The sequence below is a fragment of the Frankliniella occidentalis genome, unplaced genomic scaffold (assembly GCF_000697945.3).
Source record: "Frankliniella occidentalis isolate FOCC.00 unplaced genomic scaffold, Focc_3.1 Scaffold7, whole genome shotgun sequence".
NCBI classification, from domain to species: domain Eukaryota; kingdom Metazoa; phylum Arthropoda; class Insecta; order Thysanoptera; family Thripidae; genus Frankliniella; species Frankliniella occidentalis.
The window spans coordinates 1,084,557-1,093,456 of NW_026267137.1; the positions used below are offsets into that span (position 1 = coordinate 1,084,557).

Genomic DNA, 8,900 nt, shown 5'->3' on the forward strand with positions numbered 1-8,900 from the left:
CTCTCTCTCTCTCTCTCTCTCTCTCTCTCTCTCTCTCTCCCGCGCCCTATACCCTATCTTTCCAACTCTCTCCTCCTCCCGCTGGAACTGGCGCTCGCGCGCATTCCTGGATATGCAATATTTATGATTCTCCTAATATATAGGAGTGCTTCTCGGAGCTTTCAGGGCGCCGCCCCGCCGGCCGCGAGAGGCGCAGCGCAGACCTCCTGTTCTATAAGCGGTCTGCATGGAGCATGCACTGCTCTGCATCCAGGAGAGGGGGAGAGAGAGAGAGAGAGAGAGAAAGATGAGGGGGCAGTACTCTGCTGCATCAAATCGCTTCCTCTGCATCTCACTTTGTTTACTTGAACTGGGTCTGTTTTGGATCTCGCTGCTTTCCCTCTCACTCTCCGGTAGCCCCTCTTCTCGGCGTGAGCAGCAAGGCATACTCACTAGCGCGTTGCGGGCAGTGCACCTGTGCGCCTCTCTCTATCTCTTTCTGCCTCCCTCTCTCCTTTTCTCCCTCTCTCTACTTTCCTCCCTCTTCCTCACGTTCCCTCCTCCATCCGCCCCCCCCCCCTCGAGGCGCTGGTGTGAACTCGATCGGCAGGGGGGCCTGCCTTCTGTTTAGTAATGTGCATAGCATTTGTGTAACGACTGCTGCTGTGTGGGCGCTGCCTGCAGCGCGCTCAATAGAGTACCACTACTCGACTACAGCCGGGTGGTACCGCAACAACTCGCTCAGTTCATTGTGTATCTAGCCGTGACTTCGGTCCAAGTTCAGCTGGCATCTGAGTGCTGGAGTGACGAAGGTGTTCACTGCACGCCCCCTGCCCCGCTCCTGCCATCCGGAATGGATTTCGCACCGGGGCCTGCCCCTATTGATCCCCGGCGCCCCGAGCCGTGCCCCGAGCCGAGCGGGACCCAATTAAACCGAACCGGACCGACGCCGGCCCAGCAGCCGAAGGGAAGGACAAGATACCCGGGGGAAGGCCTCCGCCACGGCGGGGCCGGGGCCTCCTCCCGCAATCACAGTATCCTGGCGCTGGACTGGAGGTGGCAGGGGAGGCAAGGTTAGGCGCCCGCACTAGCTTTTGTTGTGGACAAGTGTAGTTGACTGTTTCTGACCGATGCAGGCGAGCCAAAATTTGTGAGGATTGCCAGCTGCGGGGGCCGGGCCATATCTGTGCGATGGAGCAACAGCGTCAAGGCATGGCAGTCATCCAGTCGAACCCCTGCAGATTCTATACACCGAGATCTAGAAATTTATGTTGCCCTGTGATCCGAGCTGTAGACCACTCTCCCCACTGCAAGCTGAATAGTCGCAGTTGAAAAGCACGCAGGAATCGATTGCTCCGGGCCTCCCGTCCTTTCGCATTGTGTATCACAGCAGGCAAAATATGACAGTGCCTCTTGGCACGGACGAAAGGCCAGGAGTCTTGGGATATGAAAATATTCCACACGCACGAGGAGGATCTCAGACGCGCCAGAGGGGGGCGGAGCCTACTGGCAGACTGGCAGGGTGGCGGCGCGGCGAGAAAGTATATTGAAGAAAAGTTGAGTGTATGACATAGGTGAGATGGATTTATTTTATCATGAAGCCCATATATTTTCTCCCGTCTCAATCTCTCCCTCCGCCCACCCGGCCGCTTGTGACATTCTGTCGGGACATCAGACTACGGGTTGTCACTTCTGGTTTGCGCCTCCTTGGTCGTGCGGATGCAGAGGTGGCGCGCGGAGCACGACGGCGCTCAGATGAATGGATAAACAATAAAAAGCGCCGCCTCGCTGCCGCTTTGTTCTTCCTCCCTTTGTTCTCCCACACTTTATCGAATTCCACACGCACATAGTCGCACATGCATACCCGCACATGCAGGGAAAGGGGCGTTCACAGCTGCAGACTTGGCCGGGAAAACTGTTCACATTCCGATTAGAGGGGGTTCGGCATCGAGGGCGGGCGGATGGGTGAGAGGGAGGGATTTGGACGTGTTGAAGTGTGTCGCGACACACACCATGTGTCGCAGTATTTTCACCACACGCTGGGTTGGCACACATCGTGGGTCACGAAAACTCTCGTTTTCTCTTTTATTGAGTGTTGAGTGTCCACTGTGCCACCAGACCCGAATGGTGAGTTGTCAGAGTCGAGATCAGGCCAGCGAGTCCTTGCACATAATCTGCGATCGGACCCTCACGTTTTCACGGACGAAAACCCGCTGTAAAACCGTTCAGTGTACTAGCACATCTGACGGGATGGGTCACAAAATACACGTCTTGTGAAGAATACTTTCCTTTTTTCCTCGCCGTGTCATAAAGGCAGATTTAGGCGTATGTTTCGATGAATAGCGTAGCTAGTTGCCTTGGAAATTTATGTTCAGGTGAAAAAAAAATTAACGCAGAGGAGAGGTGTACAGAACTGATCCTACTGGAATACCACTTCATGGGTATGACTGACTGCGAGAGGCGGCAAAAGAGAAACGGAAGATGACGATAATCTGTCTCTCTTCTAATTTCAATTAGCTAGCAGGAGGGTAAATTAATTTTTAATATCTTAAATGAAAAGACTCTTCTTGCAAAGAAATGGTTGCAATTATAGTAGTGAATAAGATAAAACAGTAATAAAGGAGCCTTTCGTCCAGGTGGAACTTCCCGTCTTGAGGGGCGGCCGAGCTGCTGACGGGCGCCCCTTGCTATTGTGATGGAGATGGGCAAAGATTTGGTCTGGCGAGAGAGAGAGAGTGTGGGAGAGGGAGAGGGAAAGGGGCGCGGAGAAAGCGCGGGGGCCTGCTGCTACGTCCTGAAGGGAGAACTTCGCCCTAGACGAATTAAACCGTAACGGTCCTGGCGTGGCGGCGGCGGCGGCGGCAGCGGTGGGCCAGCAGGGCGGCCGGGGTCCGTCAGCACCTCAACGTCAATATTTGACTTGGCTGCAAAGTCCTGCTGTGGGGGGGAAGGAACCTGGCATTATGGGACGCCAAGAGGGAGACGGAGGAGGTTATGTTTGCCAAACGCACCGACTGCCCAGTCATTATTGCCCTGGCGACGAGGAGGACTTGAGGGGGAGGGACCCCGGGGGACCCTCGTATTTGTGGTCCAGAAGTTGTCTGAATGTTTGCTCCGCATCCAGCGAAAAGAGCAAGTCGCCGCACCACGGTAAAAATCCATTCCTTCCTTCCACCCAAGTTAAAGTGTGAAACCTTTTGTCCTCCATATACGCACTGTCACACCTCTCTACCATTTGCTTTTCGATGCGGGTTTACATGGACGACGCCATGTTAGTTTCCCGTTCTTTTCTTATTCAGGAAGTGCGTGGGGCGGGTGGGCTTGGAATGCGAGTGTACACTGAGTGAGCCGGGGGAGAGGAGAGACTCCCCGACTTTTGCATTTTTCACACTTTTCCCGCGACTTTTCACCGCTGGGTGGGCTCCGGCCGCTCGCTACCAGCTCTGTTTTTCCTTCCTTTATTTTTTTTCGTCGTGTTCGCTGTATTCCTACCCCCTTTTTTCTAGGAGAGTACGTTTTCTCGCTTTTGCTTGCGCGCGCTCGCCTGCTTTCAGTGTGTGGGGTAGCCGTTATTTCCTTGATGGAAACCGAGGAGACCAAAGAAGAAAGTAGGTGGGCGGGTTGGCTCGACTTTCGTGCACGGAATGTCCCACGACAACGTTGTCGCGACTCCCTGCCATTTCGACGGTATACTCTGTCATTATCAGTTTTCTTCCTTTTCGCCGCTAGGTTTTGACCTTACTGTGGTGTAAATTGACACATATATACTGCACCTCGCGAAGGGTCGCCGCAGTGGAGCAGCGTTTCTTGTGACCAAGTCTCATTCAACAGACACAGCCTGCCTGTAGCAGTTGACACCCGAGTTGTTTTGGCGCCAGGAGGCGGTGGCGCGAGTTGGAGATCCAAAGGGATAGTAAAAAACTGTTTTTTTGAGTTTTAAACTCAGTAAAAAACAGTATTTTACTCGGCCAGTTTTCGGTTTTTTACTCAATAATAGCTGTAAACCGATTATTTCTGCAAGAAGCACCCGCACCCCCCAAAAATGAGTTCTTAGACCAAGTAAATTGTACTTGATCCTTGAGTTTTCAAGCTTGTATGTCTTCACATCAGTGATATGTACTTGAGAAATCAATGATCAAGTACAAGAAGTCACGCTGATGCCCACTACCCAACTAGAGAGTCTGTCTATACCCAACCCATCGCATTTGTTATGGGACAATTAGTCGTGCTCCGAAAACTCAAGTGTCATATAATATCACACTTTTAAGTGTAGTGCCATGGTGTCCTACTGGTTTAAGTGTAGGACCAAGGTGTACTGCAGTTAAAGTGTAGGCGAGGAGGCTATAACTCTGGGAATCACGTGTACACACACACTCCGGCCCGGGAACCAGCGGAAATCAATGAGAATTACGACGGGAATCATGGAATTATGTGCACACTTAGATTTATAGTTATTGCCCCCACGAGTGTAGGGCTGGACGTATCCTAAAGTTGAAAGTGTAGGACACCTCTTGTACTACACTTATAGCTGAGGTACAATGGTGCCCTACACTTTTATCTTGGAACACGTCTGTCCTACACTTTAAACTGCAGTACACATTGGTCCTACACTTATAAGTGCAGTTAAATCAAAAGAGTTTAAATAAACATCGTTCTGGGAACTATTTTGAAAACAAGACGAGAATTCAAAAAAACAGTTTTTTACTGTTTTTTACTCGGTTTTTTACTGGTTTTTTACTTTCACTTCAAAAAAACGGTTTTTTTGGATCTCTAGCGAGTCGATAGTTAAATATAGTCGGCGGTGACTTAACGGCGTCGTAAAGGCGCGGCCTTGTCGTGCGCTCCTATCTGCAGGACGGCCTTCGCATAATGCCAGGCCCCCAGCAGGTGAATCGGTAAAACAACAACAACTCGACGTTTTTTACAATTTCCCATACGATATACGGTGTGGGGAAATGGGTGTGGTGCGCGAAGAAGGCGGTGCCGGTGTTTTCAAAATACCATATTTTGCACATGAGAGAGGGAGGGGACGCCAAAACAGTCGGTTTGAGCATGTTTAAAACATTCGCAAAGCGTAGCGAGTTCGTTTGAATCGCCGAGGCTTTCCCGCCGTTACACAAGTACCCTGAGCACCTCCATCCAGCGGGATATGAACCGGGGACGGGGTCGAGGACTCGCGGGGTTGGGTTGTTTGGGGGAGGTCGGCGGAGAGAGAAGACTTGTCTTTTGTTGGGAGACATCATCCACGCGGACAACTTTTCAACTCGCCCTGCCGACGCCAGAGCGCGCTTGTCGTGGAGCTGTCGGACAGTGGCCGTAGAGAGAGGGAGAGAGAAAGAAAAGTACGGGGGGGGGGGGGGGGTCGTTCGCCGCTATGCAGTTTTGCAGATCTGCCCCGTCTGGCCTACAGATGTTTTGCATATCAAAAGCCGCAAAAGCCAGCCCCGCGCGGCGAGGGCCAATACGCGTGCCACCGCCAGCACTGCTGTCGTGTTTTACATAAATTCGGGCCAGACAACACGCCCCCCGTGCGTCATCTCTCTCTCTCTCTCTCTCTCTCTCTCTCTCTCTCTCTCTCTTCCCTCCTCTATTGGCCCCCACTCTGTACTCTGTACCCCTTCTCTCCTATCAGCACAGACAACACGACAATCACACTAAACGTACGAGATTCGGGTACGGTACGATACGATTCTACAGATTCGCCCAGTTAGAATATGTAATACGAGAAAAGATGTAAGTTACTCTGTTAATAAAAAGGAACCTACAGCATTCACAACCGTTTGCAACTGTTTGTATCAGAGAGTCTTAATTGTTTGTGGTGCTTACTCACGCCACCATTCCGTCCGCATCTGGGCTGGGCTCGCGGACCCCCAGTTTCCATCTCCCCAGGTCACACCAATAGCACGGCTCCGATTCCGAATCGGGCCCGGTGGCGCGAAGCCAATTATGATTTTGTTGAGTGCACTCGAGTTGGTTCGCATTCGGAATAAAACTCGATCTTTCCCCAACGTCAACCACTACAAAAGGCGACTTATTCATCGATTGGTAGTCGTATCAATATTTTTCCAGCGTTTCTTTGCGATTTTTCACTTTGCCTGACCGTGTCAACCCCTGTAACTTCCATGGCTGTGGAATGAGCTCATTCGAGCGTCGTTTCCCAGCTTGCCCTTGCTATTTTACGGGCAGTTTTTCACCTTTGCTGACCGCCTTCCCCGCTCGGCACGAGAGCGCGTCAGGTGGGGGGCAGCACTGCCCGGCGTTGGCGGGACTACCCCGCGCGCAGGCGGCCCCGGTGGCAAGGAGTAGCGCCCCACCCCTTCCGTCGTGCCCCTCGCCCGCCCACCGCCAGACCGTGCGCTCGGCTGTGGTCTCGGGAGGAAGGAGGCTCATTCTAGGCCCATTCTGAAGCTGAAACTGACGAATGGAGCGCATTTTGGGGCCCCGCGCTCCGCCGCACGCCAGATAAGCCCGTGATGTGTTCCTTGGGGAGGAAATGAGACTGGAAGTGAGACCCTACAATGCAGCACGCGTGAGACCCTCGCACCCAGGTAACACGTGCAGTATTTGTTTCCTTCCCCCCTTTTTGCTGCGTCCTATTTTCGTAATGTCTCTTTCTCTTTTTCCTCATTTGTTTTGAAAATGTCGGAGAGAATGGTCCGTTTTTTTCCTTCGTGCCCCTTAAAAGAACCGGAAAAATGAGAAGGGGAATAGAGAAGGTGTTCTGTGCGTCTCCATCTGTCCCGAGGAGGATTAGTGATGGAACAGGTGCTGAGCCTAGCCTAGCGGCGGCGCAAAGGGGAGGGGCAGGGGGTGGAGTTGTGGCGCAAACAACAGCTGTGCTGTGTTCCTCGGGAGTAATAAGCTTGCGATTAGCACTGTTGCAGCATTGTGCTTCCGCAACGTGCCGTTACACTGCTTGGCTGTTTTCCTGATTTATCATTGTTATTGTTTGTATTTGGCATTCACAATCTAGTGTTTCTGAGTCTTCACATTACATTGGGCATACATGATGAGGGTGTTACTCTGAAAACTCAAGTGTGCTTACAGTAACTAAAATGCAATACCAGGTTTCTTATACCTGCAACGATTACAATACCACATGTGTATCACACTACTTACAAGTGTAGGATCAGACAATTTCACATTTACTAGCGTGAAACCGTACTTGTCTCACAGTCAAGCGCGCTGCAGGTCTAAGGGTTGTTAGTGCAAGACACATGTGGTCTCACCGAGGACCGCCGAGGACACTATTTGAAAGGCTATGGCATGCGGTCCTGCACTTTTAAGTGTGAGCAAGACAACTCGTACAACTATGTTACACAACTGTAACATATTTTAGTTTCCAGAGCAGTTGTCTGAGTCATACCTTCCGTGTTTTAAATATGCACATGTATCGCCCCCAAACTCTTCCAACTTTTTCCACGACACGGTGATTGGGTGACCTTTTACACCACCTTGCAGTGCAAGCGACCTCGCCCCCTCCCACTACGCGGAACCTTTGTCGGCCGGTCACGTTCTGTATTCGCCCCCTCTCCCCCCTCTTCAACGACTCCCTGCCTCTCAGTGTGTCTCAGCCAGCACTTCCCCCGCAACTTGGACGCTCTAATTTTTGTACTTTTACCACCAGCCTTGGATACTGTTTTCGCAAACGTTAAGAAAGTTTCGTCTAATATTTTTCCTGCGATTTCAACTTATCTCACTCTAATAACTCTTCTCACGGCTCGTTTCTTAAGTTTAGGGACCTCTTGCCCTTCTTTCAAGGTCTAGTCGTAAGCAGCAAAAGGGGCGTTGGGACAAAATAATGCGCCTCTGTAACTATCTTTGTACAACCTTGGATTGGAGGAGCGCCTTTCCTCGGATTCCTCACGTTATCTGGTGGCGCTCTGCCGTGGGCAGGGCATGGCCTTATCGCCAACCCCTACGCCCCCTAAAAGGACGCTTAACGGACTCGGGTACGATTTCCACGATCTTCTAATTAAAAAGCCTTTTCATGGGTTATTTTCGTGAGGCGTCCCCACCTCTATGGAAAATACAAGGACAAGCGCAAGCCGTTCGGGGAACAGAAAGCTAACGACCGAGGTTTGTGGCAAAAATGCCTCACCCCCTAAATTATTAGGACACACAGGAGCTACATACTTTCTCGTGCACCTCTACCTTGTTGAACACTTACAAGTAAATTGTAGTTTTATTTGGAGAAGAGCTCCAAGTAATCGGACCTGCCCCCTTCGTACGCCTTTCTCTTTCTCTCGCTCTCCCTCGTCCACAGTTTTCCCCCCACAATCGTCATTTTTTGCTTTGCGCCCCTTTGTTCTCCGAGAGCAAGAGGGAAGGTAGTTTAGAATGTATGGCTGCTATGCTATTTCCGCGCGCCAGGAAGCGACCAGACCGACCCGAGCCCGAGCCTTGTCTAATCTAAATTGGTCAAAGTTGTTGCTGCCGTGCTTGAGGGGTTCGTAAACTCTTTTCTCCCCTTTCGGAGCTTTCAGTCGCGGGCGGGGCACTCCCTTCTACTTCTCTACTGTTCTCCCTTCAGACTCTTACAACATTTTGCCAATTCACTGACCAAGTCGCTCCTACCATACTTACACGTAAGTGCGCAGGGTGCCTCTCGAGAGGGTTCGACTCGACAAACATGAACACGAGAGGATCGGTCGACCAATGGTCGGACAAGACAGAAACGCGAATAGGAACATTGCCAAATGGTCACATCAAATTGAGTAAAATGTAAAACACTCACTATGACTAAAATGTTTAACAATGTCAATTGCTTGTCTGTTGCAGAGAGCCGGAGCGGCGTGCGAGCCACGGCGGCGTGCCCTCTGCTTGTTCGCCTGTCGCTGCCGGCGGCGGGCCTGGAGGGGGCTCCGGGGGCGGCAGCCATGCGGCGGCGGCGGCGGCGGCGGCGGTGGTGGTGGCCGGGG

The 8,900-nt window shown here is 51.7% G+C and overlaps 1 long non-coding RNA gene across 1 annotated transcript in view; it reads left to right on the plus strand.

Moving 5' to 3' along the window:
* The window catches only part of LOC127750982 (uncharacterized), a 76,336-nt gene extending 67,436 nt beyond the window's left edge, over positions 1-8,900 (plus strand). Inside the window, exon 3 of the long non-coding RNA XR_008011932.1 lies at positions 8,761-8,900. This is a non-coding gene — a long non-coding RNA (uncharacterized LOC127750982). The remainder of the gene's footprint in view (positions 1-8,760) is intronic.